The following is a 21,545-nucleotide window of genomic DNA, read 5'->3' as shown; positions in this document are numbered from 1 at the left end:
CAACTAAACTAGTTAATTCAGAAAATACCCTTAGTTGTCAGTTACTTATTCTGCAGCATATGCCGAAAGAAAACTGATACGAACAAAACTTTTTTTTAAAAACAAGCTGTGGCTAAGTGCAGTTTTAATTTTCAACTAAATGCTCTCCTCCAAGCAAATATGTTCCCCTAGATTCAAAGCCTATAGCCCGAATCATGCTTCACAGTCTTCATCAAGAACCACTTTACATCCCTCAGTTTACAAAAACTAAACTGGACAACAAACCTTTTCTTACCGGGCAGTTTGCCGATAGAAAGAGGTTCAATTTAAGCTGTGCACCACAGACAACCATCTCTCAATAGAAAGAACCTAAACACTTACTGTTGGAAATTGGGTTGTTGGTCAAGTAGGGAATGAGCCCAAGTCAGACAGTAAAACCACAATCCTAGTCAGGGTAATACACCAGCAATCCCCAAATTAACCTGTGTTCACCCCCTGGAAGTTTGTTACAGAGAAGTCGAGGCTTAACTTGAAGACAATGTGTAAAGTATTTGTGCGACACATTAAACAGTGAAAGCACCACACAAAAATATACCACAACTGGTTAGGATATCAGAGCCTAATTTAGTGAATAAAACAAAACTAAAATGACAGAAATCCAATAAGTAGAACTGAAGAGATTTATTTTTAAAATACGTGAACATTGTGCCAAAAAAAGCACAAAGCGGCAACAAGTAATATCTGGTCACCCTGGACCGGTCCAAAGCCAAACATTCAGGCCGTCCAAGATGGAATGTATGCCGGCTACAGGGACCAGGTTGGGCCCGCTGATCGAAAGTACCTTGGTTTAGGATGCGTTAACGTTGAAGCTCCTATCGACTGAGGGGTTGCGGAGGCCAGAGGGAGATGCAATGTCAATACATGCATTAAGGGGTGATGTGTGTTTCTGACAGTGCAACAGCTATGCTGGGCCAGCTCTGATGTGAAGTTTCAGCTTAGACATCGATGTGGCCGTCGAAGGAGATGCGAAAACTTTACATGAAGAGCCTCGCATAGTGGTGGTTGCAGGGACTCCAATCCGGGCAGTGGCAATGATGCATTGGTTCTGATCCTCGCAACAGGGGCAATGCCCTGGTTCCAATCCGTGCAGTGTCGAAGATGCATCTGTGCCAACTAAGCAAAAGCGATGCTGCTCGGGTTCTTTCTCCGCAGCAGTGAAGGGTTTGAACAGCATCTTAGGCTCACTTCCAAGGGTCCAGAACTGGAATGGCACCAATTGGCATAGCAGACTTTCAGATAGCAGAGGAAAGATAGTTGGAATATTTTATGTCCTTGAGACTTCAATCAGGAGGAAAGCCAGCAAGCTCTTGGAGTCATTCTGCGTTCAAGCGATACAGGTCCCGTCCTACTCAGTGAGGCCACATGGGCAGCAGGTCAGCACAGCAAGAAAGCAGGTCTTCCAGAGCAGCAGCTCAACAGAGTGGCAGTCCTTCACCAGCAGAGCAGTCCCTCTGACGGGCAGATTCTACACAGGTCCAGAAATGTAATGAAGTGGTACTTTAAGAAGTCCAGTTCTTATAGCCAGTGGTGCCTTCGAAGTGGAAGAGAGTTCAAAGAAGGGGTTTGAAGTGCACAGTTGTCCTCCCTTCCTGCCCTGGCTTCAGACCCGAATGAGGGGGACATGCAGCCCTTTGTGTGGGGACAGGACACAGCCTATACAGGCGTAGGTGTGAGGATGTTCCCAGCTCCTCCCTCCCATCCTCCCAGGATGGCTTTTCAAGTCACAGCTAAGCTCCCATTGTGCGTCGCTGTCTAGAGGGAATGTACAAAATCCAGGTGTGATCCGCCCCGGATGTGTATTGGAGACAGGCTGCAGGCACACAGGGCTAAAAGCAAGAAAATGCCATCTTTCTATAAGTGGAATTTTTTTAATTGTAATGATAAATTCGACTTTGCAATTAAAGAAGAGTTATCATAACAATTCCAAAAGTACTAAACATGACAGATCTACCTCCTTCCAATTGGGAATTACAGCTTATTAGATGTAAGAAGGAATCCCCAATGCTAACTTTTTGGAGGAGTAGGCCTTACAGTAGTGAAAAATGAATTTGGGAGGTTTCACTATCAGTACATGCCCTATCTTTAAATTACACAGCGCTCTGCCCTATGGGCTACCTAGAGCTTAAGTTCGGGGTAACGTGTCATAAAAGTGGAGTGTTACAGCTTTGCAAGGGTTTTAAATGCCATGTCAACATGGCAGGGCAAACTGCACACACAGGATATGCAGTGGAAGGCCTGAGACATGTTTAAAGGGCTACTTAAGTGGGTGGCGCAATTAGTGCTGTAGGCCCACTAGTAGCATTTAATTTACAGGCCCTAGGTACAGGTAGAGCACTTTACTAGGGACTTACAAGTAAATGTAATGTGCCAATTGTGGATAATCCAATCAAACCCTGTTGAGTGGAGAGGGCACATGCATTTCAGCATTAATTAGCAGTGGTAAAGTTCACAGAGTCTTAAGGCCAGCAAAACAAGATCAGCAAAATTGGAGGCAAGCAATCACAAAGTTTGGGAAAGACCACCCTAAGGCTGGGAAAGACATGGCTTGGTAGTTCGGACTGGACTGTTCCCATGAGGCACAGAGTCAGAGCTGATTTGCATATAGCCAGTGTCTAACCCAGGGTGGTGTGGAGTGCAAAACAACGATGGATTTAGGCCCAGATCCTTGTACTGGGGTGAATGTATGACATTGTTCTACATTCTGTCCATCAACTGTGTTTTTTGCAATTTTCACCCCGAGTGGGCTGGGTATGCTCAGACGTGAGTCCCAGGCTCTCCACACCACTGGAGTCAAGCTATCCAGGCTGATAGCCAGAAACCGGTCCTTGGATGCTTGATTCCGGTCTGGGAAAGACATGGCTTGGTAGTTCGGACTGGACTGTTCCCATGAGGCACAGGGTCAGAGCTGATTTGCATATAGCCAGTGTCTAACCCAGGGTGGTGTCGAGTGCAAAACAACGATGGATTTAGGCCCAGATCCTTGTACTGGGGTGAATGTATGACATTGTTCTACATTCTGTCCATCAACTGTGTTTTTACACACACACACACACACACACACACACACACACACCCCCCACACAGGATCTGGCCGAACAATTCTTTTACTGGAACAGGTAAACAGCTGAACAGGTGAACAGCAAATATATGTGTATATATCTATCAGTGGAATGATGAGTGAACATGGAGGTTTCCGGTCGATATTCCAGGGATGGAGCCTGGTGATTACAGAAAACTGACAGCCCCCACTAGTGAAGGGACTCAAATTAATAATGAGGGCTCGAAAAATCCACTCGTCTGCTCGCTAGGGCAAGACAGTTTTGATCAGAAAGAGCTACTTTTGGGGCCTACTCGCCCTTCCTGGCGAGTAGGACAAACTGACTTTTTACCTCTGTTTCTGAAAGCGGAGCAAATGAGACAAGATTTAAAGGCATCTTTAGAGCTCACAAAATGAATGCTCAATAGAGATGCCTTTAATTCTTGCTATCTTGTCACATTTGCTCCGCTTTCAGAGACAGAGGTCAAGTACATTACAGTTAGGTCAAGTAGATTTTTCAAGTTACTAGACTTGCAGGTCTAGTAAAATTTTTATGATTTGTCGAGCCCTGATCGTACTAATGCTACATTTACAAATACTATCCCAACGTCACCACACTACTACACAATCCCAGGGTTGACATGATCATGAGACACGTTGGAAACCTTGGCTAGATGGAAGACAGGGGTCTACTTTCATGGCTGAATGGCAGATAGATCATCTGCCCATCAAACTCCTACTGCGTGAGAAAAGTCATCTTACACATACATAGCTCTGAAAAGGTTGCTTCAAACAAGTAACGCATCCTTGGTAGTACACTAGGAAAGAAAAAAAGGAAAAAGGTGGCGCGATCCAGCAGATCCAAGAGGGAATCAACGTTTCAATAAAATCGGAGAAAGACAGGAATAAGAGTAAAAGATGAAGGGAGAAAAGGAGACTGAATTTAAGGTGGAATGAGGCAATTCTACCGGGGCCTACACTGTACAACTCCAAATGTTTCCACAGCTAGTCACAGGTTCTTCTCATTACAGCAATGGCACGCTCTGTGAGGTCTACTTTGCACGGCCATATCAAACTATTTATCATTCCTAATTTTACCTCTGACTTACATGTATGGTAAATACTGAAAAGTTGTTAAGTATTTGGCTTACAATACCATTAGGTCCTGTATAGATGGAGCGAAAGGGTTGCTGGATAAGCAAAAGGATGAATGAATTATTGAAAGGATGGATGAAATGGGGTGGATAAGTGAAAAGATGGTTTGGTCGATGGGTGACCCTGGGCCAGTGGCGGCTCTACTTTATGGGTTCACAGCTACACTGCACCCTACTTGTCTTGTGGTCCCTTTTTATAATATCAAGAGTGAATAATTATTCACTCTTGGTACAATAAAAATAAAATGCTGACCCGTATCGGGACCAGCAACAAACTGAGGCAGCTAGTGACATTGTTTGTTTGCTAATGCAGGTGCATGAAGGTGCCTGTGCCATTCCAGCACTGTGAGCATGTCTGTGTGACTGTGTGTGTGAGCTATAGTGAGAAATAGTCAGTAAAGGAGTAAGTCAGAGTTAGTGCTAATAAGTGACAGTAAGGATGAGTGTGTGTGAGAATTAGAGTGAGGGAGAATGACGGAGTGTAAAGGAGTGTTACTGTGTGTGAGCCACAAAAAGCCTGAGTAATTCAGAATGAGTGGGACGGAGTGAGACAGAGTGGGTAATAGTAGAATAAATGAGACTGCATGAATTAATGAGACAGACTGAGACAGAGTGAGTCAAAGTGTGATAGTAAAACTTAGGGGGTTAGTTACAAGATGCCTGCGCTACCGGAGCAGGCCTCTCAGTCATATCTATAAGGCAATGCAAAGCCAACCTATGTGGTTTTGCATGGCCTCATAGATATGGAGTAAGACAAGGCAGCGCAAAGCATTGTATGCTTTACTCTGTGTCAAAGAGGCATTCTGTGGGTTTTGCGGTGGGTGTTCCCACGCAGCACCTATGGATTTTGACATAGCCCCAGCTTTACAAAGTCACGTAAACCTGGGGCAGCACCAAACCATTACGCCTCCCCAGAGCAGGCGTAACAAGGAGAAATATTTTCATTTCTCCTAGTTTTTTCCTCTGTTCATGTGTGCTACATTCTGCAGCACACATAGAATGAGGACAACACCGCCATTGAATGATTTTGTGCAGGAAGGTGCCCCTTCCTGCAGAAATACAATCCTGCGAACAACGCAGAACAAGGGTGTCTGTGTTGGCGCTAGCACCAAATTCTGCACCGGCTGAAAGTACAGGAATGCACTGTATCTTGTAGTTACAATGCATTCCTGCCATTTCAATTTGGCACAGGGCAGCGCAGCAAAAAGACTTGCGGTCCTGCACTACACCAAATCTTTGTAAATGAGGCCCTCAGTGCAGGAAAGTGTGAAAGGTCACCATCTACCACTTGTATGGGTACATCTTTTTAGGTCTCGCCTAGCGTTGCAGCGCATGCGCTGCTTGCTCTGCGAGGCCTCTCGTAATCAAGGAAATTTTGGAAGTGCAGAGGAAGCTCTGCCCATCCTTTTTATTGGCACGCGTCATCCTTTATGGTAAACGCTCGCTTTCTATTTGAAGTGAGGCTTGTTTGTTCCCTCCCTGTCTCCTTCTCGGCCGCCCCATCCGGACTGGATGGTGTACTTGTGGCCTGACATGGTGGGCTTTATGTGGTGGGTGAGCACTATTTTGAAACTGGACACACGCTGATGAGAACAATGGCGGCTGCAGCGATATGCGCTCTAAATTGTATGTTTTTGATGTATTACTTTAATGACCACGGCACTCGCTAGGGACACCACACTCCCTTTATTTATTTATATTTTACATTTCTGTTGAGCTCGGCGCCGCTTCATGGACACCGCGCTTGCTTTCTTTATATATTTTTTTAGCTTTAACACTGAGCGCAGCGTCCGCTTCCACACCGCGCTCAGAGTTAAAGTAAACACAAAAAAGTCTGGTGGCTTTGAACACACGCACCAGCTCTTTGTTTTCTAGGCTCCGCCCTTGTGGCTCGTTAGGTTCTGCACTAGGTCTGAATGCACTGTACCACCGGCCTTTGATAGTTTACAGCACCTCTCTTTTCCCACGCCCTTGATGCTAAAACACTGTTGTGGATGCCACGCATCTGTCCCTCGAGGTAGCTTTCTTCTCGGAGTGTCATGCTCCCATTTTTCACAGACCCGACAGGCGACGCAGTTGCATGTCTACAGATGAGCTCACTTGCCTGAGCCTCCTCTGTCACTCCCAGCCCCCACCCCCAAAGCCCCACGCCTTCCGAATAAAGAGCTAACTCATGTAACCTGGCCTGCATCTCGGAAGAGTCCCCCCTGGACTGGGTATCGCACATCGGCCTGTGAGAAGCAGTGAGGGTGGTGCTTTGAGCTGGGAATTTGCACCAACTTGCAATTTGTCACATAAGGGACCTCTGCTCTTCCATCCAAGCTGCATCGCTGGTATCCGGAGACTGGTTGTTTTGAAATTATTTAGCTTTGCTCTCGTATTATGCTGTAAATTTTGTCGAGTGCTTACCCTTTTTGAAGACATAGCAGAGTGCAAATCCGACAGCACGGTTGCAGAATGGGCCCTCTACCTCACAGGCAGGCAGGCGGCTTTCTGAGGGTATCTGTTCGGCAGACTACGAGGGCTGCCGTCCCTCCCGGTACCTTATAGCTTGTGCCTCGACTGGAGGCTGCCCTCTGAGAGGCTTACAGCGAGTATTAGCATCTAGTTATAGCACAACTGAAACGCTATCCTCTGAGCGCCCCTGATGGTACCCGGACTTTGCTCTGTGAAAGTGTTTAACAGCTGGATGGGGAGGCTGCCATCCAAGCAGTTTACATTGGTAAATGTAGGCAGCGGGCTGTCCTGCGAGCACCTTGAAGTACCTCACAGCAGTACTGGGAAACTGCAGTCTGACCAGGTCACCACCCTTATGGAGAGCCTGGCGTCTAAACATCTCAGAGTGTTGCCTTACATGGAGACTGACATCCAAGCACTATATAGTGCTGTGAAGAGACCTCTGTCTGGGCATCCTGCTAAGGGTGCAAGAAGGCTGCCTCGGAACAGCTTACAGCTGTACTAGGAGGCACCCAGCACAGTACAGTTCCCAATCTTTGACACTGGTTGGTTCCAGAAGCTACAGGGCCCAGTTAGGGTTTACGGATAACACCTTGCGGCCTTCGCAGTCTATAGAGTCCCGATCGTTGCTTCACCTTTTGGCTAGGTATGTCAGTGGGTTCTGACGCATTCCTCACCCACTGGCCCCTTGGACTGCATTGATGACTTACTCATCATGGTATCACCAACTAGGTGATTTCCTCAGTAATGTACCGTGGCCTCACATCTAACTTGTGCAGTCATGAACAGAAAGTAGTTGTTGAAATGTATGTTATACAGCTTCATTCCCTGTTTCATTGATTGGTTTTAAATGTTCTAGACTGTAACCATGACTTCTTTCATCTACAGCGTTCCATGCAATGACTATGTATATAACAGCCTCATTGTCATTGTTCAATATTCTTTATTCTATTAAAAAACATCTGAGGCGCTGAAGAAATAAAGGAAGCCTCTGTAGAAGAAGTAAGCAAATTGGCGACTACTTTTTATTCTCCACATCAATGCTGTACAAAAGTGTTCCCATTTGCATCTCCCTCCCATTGCGAATAACCGTGTTGAATTCACTATTGGCATAATAAAAAGGAAGCAGCAGGCGCTGGAAAAGGACCTTCTATGGCAGCTATGCCAAGTAAAAACAAGCATTTGCAATGCAATAGGTCTCGCATTTACACAAGTTTAAGCTATTGGGTTTGTAAATGACAGTGCCTTTTATTTGTTTTAAAAACCAAAAAGATTTTGAACACAAAAAAAAAAAAAAAGATAAATAAAAGGCATTATCAATGACAATGCCAATAGCTCAACCCCGTGTCAATGCAAGACCTATTGCATTACAAATGCTTGTTTCATATTTTGTGGCTCAGTAAATTATCTTTCGTGTTTTGTTTGGGACTTGCCAATGAGATCCACCAGTTATCATGTGAGATTAATGAAGCTAGCACCAAAAAAGTGTTGTGTAAAAAGTAATCAAGCCGAAGCCCTGTGTAGCGCGTATGGATATTAAACACTGGCAATGACTAATCCTGTACCAATTATACTCACTGAAAATCTCTATCAACATGTTTGTTCCCCAAGAGTCAGGGCACAAGATTTATTTATGGGATTTATAAAGCGCATGGCTGCCCTAAGGCTTCCCAGGGCTAGAAGGTCACATAGGCGAATAGAAAGAACAGGACAACCTGACCGAGTTTCAGCACAACCAAAACATTAATATAGTCCAAAGTAATTTTGGTGCAGCACACTTCCCGTGCCTGTTGGCCCTAGGCACAAATCCGGTCAGCAAGTTTTCAACAAAAGACGGAAGGTGCACTCATTAAGGAATTACACAGGTGATGTTTTTAGTCCAAAAACTTTTTCTTCTTTATTAGGGTAATTTTACCCAATAACCATACACAGCCAACGCGTTTCGTTACTCGTCGTAACTTCGTCAGGGCATATACTCTGCTGTTTAAAGTTAAATCAGAGAGCCAGTTGTAGTAAACGCGGACGTGGTGAACAATTAGCAATTCCACAATTTGGGGAAATACATGTGCTCAGCTACTGAAAGTAAGCCAGAAAGCTGAAAGCCAGAAAACGCAATCACGGAAAGGGGATACCCGATCCACAATTATAGAAGACACTGGTCACTTGTATATCTGCATCTGTCAAAAGCAAGTAAGACCAGACGATACTTTAGTTCCGTCCTAAGAGGTCAAGGACGCTAGCGCGACCGTAGTCTCCCAATGAAGCCCGGATTCATTCACCCCTGTTATCATGCTGGGAGGTCATTAGTTTCGACCAGGTAATCTTTTCAACATAGGAGGAGACATACATTTTCCAGAGATCTTATCGCGTACTCTGATTGTGTGACCACGGTTGTGTTAGAAGGCTACTTATACACTCCAGAGGTCCGTTTTCATACTCTGATTGGGAGACTACGGTCGCGCTAGCGTCCTTGACCTCTTAGGATGGAACTAAAGTATCGTCTGGTCTTACTTGCTTTTGACAGATGCGGATACACAAGTGACCAGTGTCTTCTATAATTGTGGATCGGGTATCCTATTTCCGTGATTGCGTTTTCTGGCTTTCAGCTTTCTAGCTTAATTTCAGTAGCTGAGCACATGCATTTCCCCAAAATTGTGGAATTGCTATTCGTTCACCACCTCAGAGAGCGTAGTATTCTCCTGTACTTGAAATGTTCTATCTTCCAAGAACAATGACAGCCATTTAAGCAGAATATACCGCTGTGCAACTGTTCACCTGTAAGCAACCAACATTTAATATGTCATAACATTGTGTGTTTGAGGGTAGTGCGAGCCTATAGATCAGACTAAGTGTTGAAATCCTGGGACTCTAGCTCTGAATTACAGCTTTGCGCAACACTACATAAAGTATTTTCCAGTCAGAATCATTTTCTTTGAGCTAGTCAATCAGAAAGCCACTAAAGGTTATTTGCTGAATATGAAAAACGCTGCATTTACTCTACCAATTTGGGTCTTTTCTGTGCTGCACATGAAACCGAAAGACTTTTTTAAGTTGGCACTTGAAGTGAAGAAAGAGGATAAAAGTTATAATGCTGCAATACAGGTAGCTGTGTGAAACAAAATGTCTCAAGTAACACTCTAAACCTGGGGGGTGTGGCCAAGATGGCGGTGAGTGCAGACGCACTTTACTGAACTCTGTGCGCGGCCAGATGAAAACATCCTGAAAATACGGGAAATGAACCACTCATCCGGGGTCCAGAGGTGGGGAGCACATTCCCTACATGTATACTAATCCCCCCCCCTCTGAATCAGAGCGGAGGCAATGCTTGTGGGGCGCTCAAGGTGGGAAGCTCTGACTGCCAGTGGCCCCAGCCCTTCGACTGCGACTGGGCCACAGACGCCATCGGAAGGTGGGGAAGGCAGAGACGAATAACAGCTGCGGCTGGGGGAAGACACCGATACCTCCCCTTCCCCGAGGTTGGGAACGTTGATCGGAGGAGAGCGCAGACGCAGCACATTCTTATTGGAGGTGAGCAAGTAGCGACCCGGACCCGCAGGCGCTGCTGCGGCGATTTCAACAGCCAATGCCCAGTTGCGCCCGCAGGTGGCTGGACTTGGGCCCAACGAGGCCTTGCTTCCCACTCTCCGTCTTGGGCCCTGCAGAGAACGGAGGCAGCGGCCCGGATCGAGGCACATACACCCAGAGACTCTCCTCCCCCCGGGGGCCGGGTCATGCCCCAGATGAGCGTCGAGTGGCCCGCAGCGAGCGAATGAAAGCGGCTTAACATAGGAGGGCCCAACCGCATCCACAGCAAGGCCTCGCTGCTATCAACATTGTGCATCCCACCCCCCAAACGCCTGGAATACAGCCTTGGGTGGAGGCCCGGAGATATGCATTGCTCCCTACTGGGCATTAAAAAGGGCAAATTTGGACAAGGTATTGAAACTCGGTGCATTCTGAGAGACATCAGGGGACCCCTAAATGGCAGATCATATGCAGCTGAAAGATGCATGGCGTAGTCAGCACCCTGAATCACTCACATACTCACAGTACTCCTCGTTGCATTTATTTATTTATTTATTTATTTACGGATTTTATAAAGCGCACGGCTACCCCCAACGGGGGTGTCCCGGCGCTAAAAACTGACAGCAGGGGGAAAAGAAATAATCTAGATAGATGAAAATAGCCACGTCTTCAGGCGTCTGCGGAACAGCGCTTCGGATGGGGCAAATCTAAGATCGATAGGTAAACTGTTCCAATGTTTGGCTGCAAGAACAGCAAAAGCTCTGCCACCCGTTCTTGTGCGACGGAATCTTGGCACAACCATGAGACGCAGATTGTTGGAACGAAGATCCCTAACCGAGTGGGACAATCTCAGTCTCTTTCTTAAATAATCTGGACCAGTTCCATTCAAAGCTCGAAAGGCGAGGATAAGCGTTTTGAACTTAATACGGTTGGCTATAGGAAGCCAATGAAGCTCTTTACGAAACGCTGAGATAGGGTGTCTGTAAGGGATATTGCCAATCAATCTTGCTGCCGCGTTCTGAACCACCTGGAGACGTTCAATTTGGTATAGAGGGGCCCCCGCATATAAACTGTTGGCATAGTCCAGGTGGGAGGTAATTAAGGCCTGAGTGACAGTTCTGCGTGCCTCAATTTGCAAAAATGGAAAGATCTTCCTCATCATTTTTAATTTACCAAAGCAGGCCGAAGTAACCTTATTGATTTGAGAGCTGCAGGATAGCGTATCATCAAATATAAACCCCAGATTGCGAGCAGAATGCACCGGGGTAGGGGGGGGATTAAGAATCGTTGGCCACCATAATGACGGTGGGATGGTCATTTTTTGATTAAAAAACAGAACCTCCGTCTTATCGGTGTTAAGTCGCAAGTGGTTCATGGACATCCAAGAACAGATTTCGCCAAGACAATGGCGGAAACTGGAGAGGCTGGAGTCAGAGTGATCGCTAAAGGAAAATATCAGCTGAGTATCATCAGCATAAGAGATCACTCTGACTCCGCATGCCTCTACTACCTTGGCCAACGGGGCCAGGTAAACGTTAAAGAACAAAGGACTTAACGCTGAGCCCTGTGGGACTCCGCGTACCAGAGGTTTACATTCTGATTTGAAAGGTCTGAGAAGAACCCTCTGTGATCGTCCTTGGAGGAAGGAACCCATCCACGATAGGGCAACGCCGCTCAATCCAATCTGCTCCATACGGTCAAGAAGAATTTTATGGGACACCGTATCGAAAGCGGCGGATAGGTCGAGGAGGACCAACATGGCCTCCTCGCCCTTGTCCACACACTCTCGCACAGTCTCCGAAACTTCTAGCAGTGCGGTCTCAGTACTGAATCCAGTACGGAAGCCGGACTGGGAATCATGCAGAAGGGAATTGGTCTCTAGGTACTCTGCGAGCTGTAATTGGACCGCCTTTTCCAAAACCTGCATGACTTGCATTCGGGGATCCACGCAATATACTGTTCCATGGAAGCCCTGACTAGGGTAGCGCAAATGGAATATTTAGCACAGACACTCAGACCACAACCCATTGCAGCTGCAGCCCGAATGGGGCGCTTGCAGAGCTAGGATTCCGACCTGGCGCCGATCTGTCGCTGCGCTTAGGGACACTACGTATCACAGACAATCACCACATATTTCCAGGAGAATACAGACACTGCCTCTAACAGGGGCCTTGAGTGGGATGCTTTTAAAATAGTCACTAGGGGACATTCCATCAAGACGACATCCAGCTCACGCATGGCATTGACGTACGACTTATGTAGACATGAGCCGGAAATCCAAAGATGTGAAAGCCTGGCGCCCGCAGACCCTCTGGTGACTCCACTGCTGGCAAAGGCGTGGCTGGGTATGCTCAGACTCGAGTCCCTTGCTCACTTTGCCACTGGATTCAAGCAAGCCGGGCTGATGACGGCTGTAATGCCAGAAACCGGTACTCGGAAGCTTGTTTTCGGTCCAGGGAAGGCATGGCTTGGCAGTTCGGGCTGGACTGTTCCCATGAGGCACAGGGTCAGACTGATTTGCATATAGCCATGTCTGAACTGGGGTGGCAGAGTGGGCTAAAGAACGGTGATGGATCAAACCCAGATCTTTTGACTGGGTGTGAGTGTTTGATTGGTTCAGATGCTCCGTCCATCACCACCCCCTTTTGTACGGCAAAGGCGTGGCTAGCATATAGGGAAACTTCAGACAGTCTCTGTGCATTGGACTACAAACATTATTTAGCTAGACAACACATAGAAAGCGATAAAGCAGGCAGAATGTTAGCATGGCTCTTGAAAACCGATGCCTCTCAACCCCCAATCACAGCGCTATTTATTAGCGAAGGCGTGCTAGTAAACACACAGGCGGCAATTACCGACTCATTCTATAAATATTACACAACTTTATACAGGGTGCCAGTAGCTGACAATCTCCCCTGCGTACAGTGCTTCTTAGCACCAGTGCAGCTTCCGCAGGTCTCAAAGCCCCAATACGATTCGCTAGAGGAACCTTTTAAGGAGGACGAAATATTAGACGCCATTAAGCAGTTAGCGACGGGTAGGTCTCCGGGCACTGACGGCTGGCCATCGGAGTTCTATTCTACTTACTCTGAAAAAATCATGCCCCGGTTCTGAACGTTCACAAAGATGTTTATGACAAAGGGAAGCTCCCAGCATCCCTGAGAGAAGCACTGTTAGTAGTGCTGCCTAAACCTGGTAGAGATCCGATACAGATGGCATCATATTGACCCCTGCCTTTTTTAATGCTGACTATAAGATACTAGGGATGGTGTTGCATAATAGGTTAATAGAAATGGCATCCCTTCGGATACATGAGCATCAAAACAGCTTTATCCAGGGGAGAAGTACCAGATTAAACTTGTGCCAGCTGTTCAGACTACTAGACAGGGCCCAGGCGGAGGCCGACACCCCCTGGTTGGCAGCCTTAGATATTGAAAAGGTTTTTGACACCCTGAGATGGCAATATCTGCTAGAAGTGTTGAGTAAATTTGGCATTGGGCTTAAATATTTGCGCTACACTAACCTGCAGGCACAAGTTAGAACAGGTCGTGACATATCCCCACAGTTTGTCATCGAGAGAGGCACTAGACAGGGCTGCACTCTGTCGCCTATCCTATTGGCATTTACTATGGAGCCCTTGATATGCCCACTGCGACAACGGGTGTTGGACTGGGTCTCCACGCAGATAGGTAGTGGCACATAATTTCGCTATAAGCGGATGATGCTCTGGTCTACCTCAGGGGAGTAGGGCACAGCATTGCAGGATCTGATGACACTTCTGGATGCCCACACGCAGGCCTCTGGGTTAACTGGTATAAGTCGATAGTTTTTCGCCCATGAAAGCAATCCGAATCGAGGCAAGGCATGCCCATGACCCCACTGGCCTGTGCATTCGACACCTTTAAGTATCTGGGCATGCAGATTTACCATTTTAGCGCAGACATTATAGATGGGAACTTGGGTAAGGCAATAGCCAGAGCAGGGCAACATTGCTGTTCTGGCCGGTCTCCCCTTGTTCCCTATGGCAAGAGTGGCCATTGCCTAAATGCTGCTTCTCCGAAGGCTTCTCTACTGCTCTCCCACACGGGGTGCCTCAGAGTATATTTAAGGAACTGGAAATGCTCCAGTGGCGCTTTTATGGGGTCTCAAGTGGCACTCGGTAAACTGTATCTGCCACTCACGGACGGGGGATTAGGGGCTTCTAATTACGAGTACTACTACCGGGCTGCACAGCTTCAATGGCCAATGAGATTTATTTATTTATTTATATAGCGTGAACATGATCCCGAAGGATATCAGAGCGCTTCACAATTAAGGATGGTCTGGCAGACATCAAATACAAAAGAAAGGAAAAAGTTACAAAGGTTACAACAAAGCAGTACAATAGTTGAAGAAACAGAAAACAAAATATATTATATATATAATAGATATATATCTGGCAAACGCCCAGGTGACAGATGTCCAGCTTGGCAAAGCCTTTAAGACGTACAGCTATCATAGAATGGCTATCAGGCTCCACTACTCCAATACAAAAAAAGCAAGGCAACTTGCTAATGGTGGCAGCCAGGCGTAGCTGCCTAAGAAACGTGAAGCCTAAAAACCTAGCATCACCATTTGCACCCATTGTTACCAATCGAGATCTTACTCTGGCTCGCGAGTACGAGAAAAGTGCGAGACACGCAATCCTCCCCCCCTTCACTCTCTCTTCCCCCCCACCCTACTCTTCACTGCTCCTGCTGCCCCTGTAAAGCACCACAAAGCAAGCAACCACCCTAGCTCATATGAGACCCAAATTACACAGTATATAAGGATTAGTTGGGATCGCAAAGTTTGTGTTTATTGTAAATTGCTTGTGTAAAAGCATGGAGGTAAAACGAAATGTACAGTCAGGTGTTTTTTTTGTTGCTGATTAAAATGTGTTCAATATACGTAGACATGTACAAAAGATCAGATATGGTTCTCTTTATTATGTCAGCAACACGCAGAACAGCCTAGTTCACCACCAAATGTCAAACATGTAAATGTCACTGTACTGTTTTACAGAATAAAGCTGGCAAATTGTATTATGTATAACCTGTGAAAACACCAATAAAGACGATTTAACAAAAAAAAAGGAACACTCTAAACCTTAGGTGTTTGAGTGTTCGCAGACTATTGCACTTGGAGCTAATAACGAGAAGGCCCTACCACCTATACATTTTTTTTTAGGTCGAGCCTGGGCAGCGCATGCGCTGCTCTGCGAGGCATCCTGTAATCGAGTATGTACTCGAAGCCCCGCCAACAATTGTTATAGGCTTGTGTCATTGTTTTTCGTAAATGCTGGCGTCCGATTCATTAATAGGCTTGTTAGTCCCTCCTTAGTACTGCCTTGTCTTAATTTGTAACCTCCCATGAGGACTGGCCCCTTTACTTCTGTTGTTACATGGTATGTCTTATTTAGTCTGTAAGCATTATTTTCTTTCATGGGTTTCTCCTACTGCAGGCACGACATGCTTTCCTGCAACATTCAGCGCGCTATGTGGGCTTTCATTTTCCAAGTAGCCCGGGGCAATGGATGCTGCTTCTTTGAAATGCAATAGGTCTTGCAGTTACAAGAGTTCGAGCTATTAGCATGGTAAATGACAATGTCTTATTTTGATGTGTTAGTTGTCAAATCAGATCAATAAAAGGCATTGTCATTTAAAATGCCAATAGCTAAAACTCTTGCAAATGCGAGACCTATTTAATTGCAAATGCCTGTTAATGAGGTACAGAAGAGGAGCAGTGCTGTATGAATTCAAAGAAATGACTTGGTACGTTTTGTTACATCAATATGGTATATTAAGTGTACAGTAACCAGGACTTCAGATAAAGTTTTGAAATGTGTACTTTTTGAAGTTGGAAATTCTTTTTTTTTTTAACTCATGGTGTATAGAGTCATTTTATTCATGGAGTGCTTTTAAACAGGTAAAAACGCACAATTTTTATTCGTAAACTATGGATATCAATTTTATGTACCTATGCTGTCCCTGTAGCAGGAAATTCACTTAAAGTAAAGTGTATTTCAACATGAAGTTATTTCAGATTAGCCATATGTCAGCACCAATATTGTGCCTTCCTTTACACATCAACAGTTATGTAAGGCCATTAATAAGAACATATTACTAAAAGCGGTGCACCAAAGATTTGGTCAACTTTTTATGAATAACGGTTTTCTTTTGGGAGCGTCTAAGTGATTTTAGTAAGTCATATAGTTCAGAACGGTACTTACATGGTAGTCTGATGCCTCTGGAGTTCTTTTGCAGACCGAAAAGAGTGTAAAATAAATATTCCTAGCTCACACAAGCTTTTATATTATTGACTAGCATGCAGAGTGCCGCTGCACAGAGGACATTTAAAATGGAAGCAGGGTTTAAACTAGTATCCCGGCGCAGCTTTAACACTCCAACGCCACTTTTGCTGCTTAGCCCAAGTGGGGAGGGACTACAGACAAAAAACACCACAGTATGTATCGTCAAGCTCGATTAATACTAAATAGGTCTAGACTTGGACTGTGCTCACGTTTGAACAAAAGCTATCCCACTGCTGAGGGGAAAACTGAGATAAAAGTAAAGCAACATTACTTATATGTGTAACAATAATAAAGGCAACCAAATAAGATTGTGAGAAAAAGCCACAGCCCAGGCCAAACAATAGAAAACTGCTTGGGGAAATACTCTGGGGTTTCAGAAGTCGTAGAGACACCCTTTCACAGGCCTGGTTCTAGGAATTTTTATTTGGGTGGGCCAAGGGTGCATTTGGGTGGGCCAATGCGGCCCCAATTTATAACAATTCTGAAGGTAGACTACAAGCCCTAGAGTTACACATGGACATCGATTCACTCAAATGCCAGTAGTAGTGGAAATGACATCACACATCCTTGACCTTAATGACATCACAAGAAGTGACATTATATGACCTTTGACCTTCAATCTTCCTATGAAGTGATGTCACATGACCTTAACCCTTAGAATATCACAATAATTGACATAGCTGAAGTTATAATAAAAGCCATAATTTAACATGAGTAATACAATAACACAACGTTGAAAAACGTCTGTTTTAGACACCTCTTGTATTAGGGTGCTGACATCATATGAAAGGAGATCACTAATCGTTTTTCTTAGTTTTACATGAAAAATTATGTGGTCATCTGAAGAGGATAATTCCACATTTATTCTTAGATATGGTCGGATATTTATGATTTCCTTGTGGTTGCTTATGCAATGAGGCATGCACTGCCACTATGGGAATATTATAATGTATGCCACATCCTACAATATATTACTGAGTGCATCATACACAGACTAAAATACATAAACACCTTCAGAATCCACACACAAACAGCCAGGTCTGGTGGACTAATGTGTCCACTGTAGGGGTCTGTGTTCGACCTCATAGTCACAGGTTCAAATACTGGTGGGTACACTCAGCCTTTCATCTTTCGGAGGTCAATAACATTAGTGCCATTGAGTTGGGTAACAATAAACATCTGTTATTCAGTACCAAGGTACCCTTGGGTTAAAGTGAATTTTACAAATCCACATGTTATGTTAAATAATTGAGGTGCAAAAGCAAGCTCACAGCTCTGCCCTCCGGCGCCACTGCATCTGCTGCATCACTGGCAGGTAACACCCTGTCCCCACTCCCCCAACCACACCGCTTAGCTGCAGCTTGCCTCCAACATAAGGTACGGTTGTTACACTGACGTTTTCTTCCGGCATGAATATTTTAATGTCTCAGCCAGTGTAAAAATAGAGAAAATCACCTAAAGTCAGTATTTTTCCCCTTTACAGTGAATATTTAGAACAGTATTCATAAAAAAATACACTTTAAAATGTGTTCAAGAGGTTCCTTAATTACACCGAACTAGGGTTGCCACGTAGCTGATTTTTTACTCGCACCACCTGTATTTTAATGCCCCAGCTGGTACAAAAATGAGCGAAACCGCTTAAAGCAAGAATTTTTAGCCCTTATCTGTACCCAATTCAAACAGCAAATCAAAATGGAAAACACTTTTACATGGATCCTAGAGCAGCAAATATTCCCGACTATTAAATATAGAAAAAGCAGACTGAAAAGTCTGGTACAAATGTATACATACAATTGTATTCATAGTTCTATTTACCACAATACCAAAACTACAACAAATAGCCGGTATTTTATTTTCTTTTGAAAAGGTGACAACGCTACCCCAGATTGATAATTACTGTATACAAAGTGAAAAAAAAGCATAACAATATGTTGGCCGTCCTCATGGCCTCTTCCGCCGGCTGGGATGATAAAAGGTTGTTTGGTTGGGCCTGGCCAACCCGCTAGAACCGGGCGTGCGCCTTGAAGTTCAGAAAGCATATACATACATCCTTGAGTTAAGGAAGCATTTACCTTATAGAATGCAGGAATTACCCCCCCCCCTCCCCCACAGTTTTCAGGATGTTCCTCCACCTCCCCCCAGAGGTTAGAAGTCGCACAAGAATTTGGGGTGAACCCACCTAGAGTTGAGGAAAACCCTCGTCTAGTTAACGGAGATCACCAGACCTCCAAGGAGACGAGTGCAGCGAGACGTCCGTCTTAGAGCCCAGAGTGAAATCAAATTCGGACCGACCATCTTTAAAGTCTAGCGAGGAGGATTACCGCAGTAGTGAGCACTTCAAAGTATTAAAATAGGGCTCCGTAGAGCTCACGTGACTGCCCAGAAGTAATGGGAACTAGCAGCAGTTTGGGAGGATACAAAGAGCAGGTTGGCTAATGACTTAATTTACTGCCAATAAACAGCGTGACATCTCACTCGCTTCTTCTATGTGGCTCAGGCTGTCATGTGCAGAAGCGACAGTCCGGGCATCGAAAGCCTACGCCAACCTCCGAAAGAAGTAACTTTAGCTGCCTTTTACTTACAAGTAGAAGTTCAATGTGATACTCCCTCCCGCAGAGCAGTCGTCTCACCTGCTACGCAGACACCGAAGTACATAAACACTCCTCCCGGTCGCACACCGCTCCCTGCTGCAACTACACATGAGCCCGGCTGCAAAACATGCTCTATTACTCACTGCTCCCAGGACTCGTGGCGAATGGTATGCCGGGAGCTGCAGTCTCAGCCTCACCTTCCTCATGCCTGTGCGCCCATGGAATGAAAAGTAGATTCGTCCGACTTGTGAACTACAACCCCCAGCACGCCCCATGGTGTCTGGCACAACAAGCCTGCCACCCAAGCAGTGTCGCCGGCCGGCTCTTCAACTGCCAATAAGATGCTGCAGCGTAACATATGTATGCGAGGTTGCGTCACGATTATGAGACGGTCGAGGCGAGGGAGTAGATTACCTCACGCGTATGTTGTGTCATCCGGGAATAAGGAGACGTGTCCGAGACCTAGTCGTCTTCTGATTTCTTCCTGCGTACTCCAGCGTTAACACTTCATGGGATATCTACATCATAGACACAGAAGAAGGATTATGGTGCACTCCTGTCCAGCCGTCACTGCTAATATACAGATATATAGCGGACATGCTATATTGTTTATTGCTTTAACTACATAATGGTTGAGGATGAATCGCGAGAATGGAGAAAGTGCTACATAACATCTATTACAACAAATAAAGAGAAATTCTTTAACATCTGGGAGGTAAATTAAATGCGTGTACTCAAGGAATACTGGTGTGAATCGAAATTATTAGGATTGTTCTGCTTTAAAATATGAATTTTCTGGTTTCATTGATTCTTAAAAGAAAATGTCACGTGTAGAATGGTAGTAATGTAGCTCCTTTAACAAGCGCGACACAAGAGGTAGGGGTTTGTAGTGTTCGGGAGACTGGAAGAGTCTACGTCTCCTCTAAAGTTAGGGGTGATCCTGTTGACCATCCCCCCCCCCCCCCAGCAATGTAACAAAAGTGTGTCGGCTGAGCTTACCCCAGCGCGATGTGAGAAGAGTTAATAAATAGCCTGGGGGACCCTGGGCGTGGCAGTTAAGAGCTGGCAACTACCATAACAGTGTCTCCTGTGTCTCATTGTTAGTCAGCACTAGGCCCCCTAGCCAGGACACTACACTGGCGACGAGGGTGGCGCGGCTGCCTTCTGCCCGCCTCCCCTCTCACTCACTGTGACCAGCGGCGACGCCCGGTGTGAGCGCCCCTGCGGCGCTCTGCCTCCGCGGCCTGGCCCGTGCCCCTGCCATGTCGGCCTACTTCTCCCAAGACGTCAACATCCTGGCGGCCTGCTGATGGCCGAAGATCTGCCTCGGGCCTCCGCAGCTCAGACCCGCCTGCTGTGTGGAGTGCCCGCCGGTTCATCGCAAGCGCGCGCACACGCAAGAGTGCCCTGGACTCCCGCCCCGTGTGCCTGCAGCGCTCCCAGCATTGGCAGACTCCTGACGTCACAACCGCAGACCCGGTAAGGTGTGTGCTCGAGCCCTGCTGCCCCCCGCCTACCGGCCCTCCCCGAGCCTTCCAGGGCCTCAGCCTAAGCGCCGCAAGCACGCGCTCCACCAAGGACGCTGCCGCTGGTCTCTGCCCACGTGGCCTGCAGACGCTAGAGCCCCCACTGCCTGCTGTGCTGCTCTGTCGGCCCGGACGCTCTGCTGCCTCTACCTCGCTGCCCCCAGTGTGGCTGCATACTCCTGGGGTTTTGCTCACCCCCAGCCCTGCCGATCCACGAGTGCCTCCCAGGCTGCCTGCTCCCACCGCCTGCCCCGCCTCCTCAGCGCTGGGCCCAACCACCTAACCCCTGCAGCCTGTCCTGGCCTCCTTCAGTTCTCTCTCACCACCTGAACCACGCTGCTGCACCCCGCGCCACAGAGTGATTACAACTCCCTGCGGTCGCACACGTCAGTGATCTCAAGGCGCCACCCCCACAGCTTGCAGGCATGTCATCCATCCCGCCTCTGGAGCCTTTCACCATCACCGGACCACCATCTTCTCAGGCTGCACGATGGAAGGCATGGGTAGAGAGGTTAGAGACCTTCTTTGACGCTGCAGACATCCCGGCCCCGCGACGGTGACCCATGCTCCTCCACCTAGGTGGCGCAGAGATCTACAAGATTGCGAAGACTGTCCGCGAGGCTGGGCCCCCGAGAAATTACGCCTCCATGCGCGACGCCATCACCGCGCATTTTGAGCTTTACGCTAGTCCAGATTATGAACGCCTCCTTCGCCAGACGAAACAGCTTCCGGATGAGTCCGTAGATGTGTTGTACGCCCGCCTTAAGGACCTAGCCAGCACCTGCACCCATCCTAATGAAGACGACGAGATCCGAGCGCAATTCATTCAAGGCTGCGCCTCCACTAAGTTACGCGAGCGTGTCCTACAAGAGCACAACATGCCAA

The 21,545-nt window shown here is 46.6% G+C and overlaps 1 protein-coding gene across 6 annotated transcripts in view; it reads right to left on the bottom strand.

The window, feature by feature from the left end:
* The window catches only part of TRABD (TraB domain containing), a 188,315-nt gene extending 168,701 nt beyond the window's left edge, over window positions 1-19,614 (bottom strand). Inside the window, exon 1 of one of the 6 annotated variants that reach the window (XM_078678972.1) lies at window positions 19,549-19,614. The gene's annotated coding sequence lies outside the window, so the exon portion shown is untranslated. Of the gene's footprint in view, window positions 1-19,125; window positions 19,306-19,331; window positions 19,462-19,548 lie in introns of those variants that run through there. The other 5 variants (XM_078678970.1, XM_078678977.1, XM_078678983.1 and 2 more) reach the window with 5 other exon arrangements.
* Window positions 19,615-21,545: the final 1,931 nt, after the last annotated feature.

Source organism: Lissotriton helveticus, chromosome 1_1 (genome assembly GCF_964261635.1).
Source record: "Lissotriton helveticus chromosome 1_1, aLisHel1.1, whole genome shotgun sequence".
In the NCBI taxonomy this organism is placed as follows: Eukaryota; Metazoa; Chordata; class Amphibia; order Caudata; family Salamandridae; genus Lissotriton; species Lissotriton helveticus.
The sequence above is the reverse complement of the archived record's forward strand: the minus strand, read 5'-3'. Positions and strand labels throughout refer to the sequence as shown.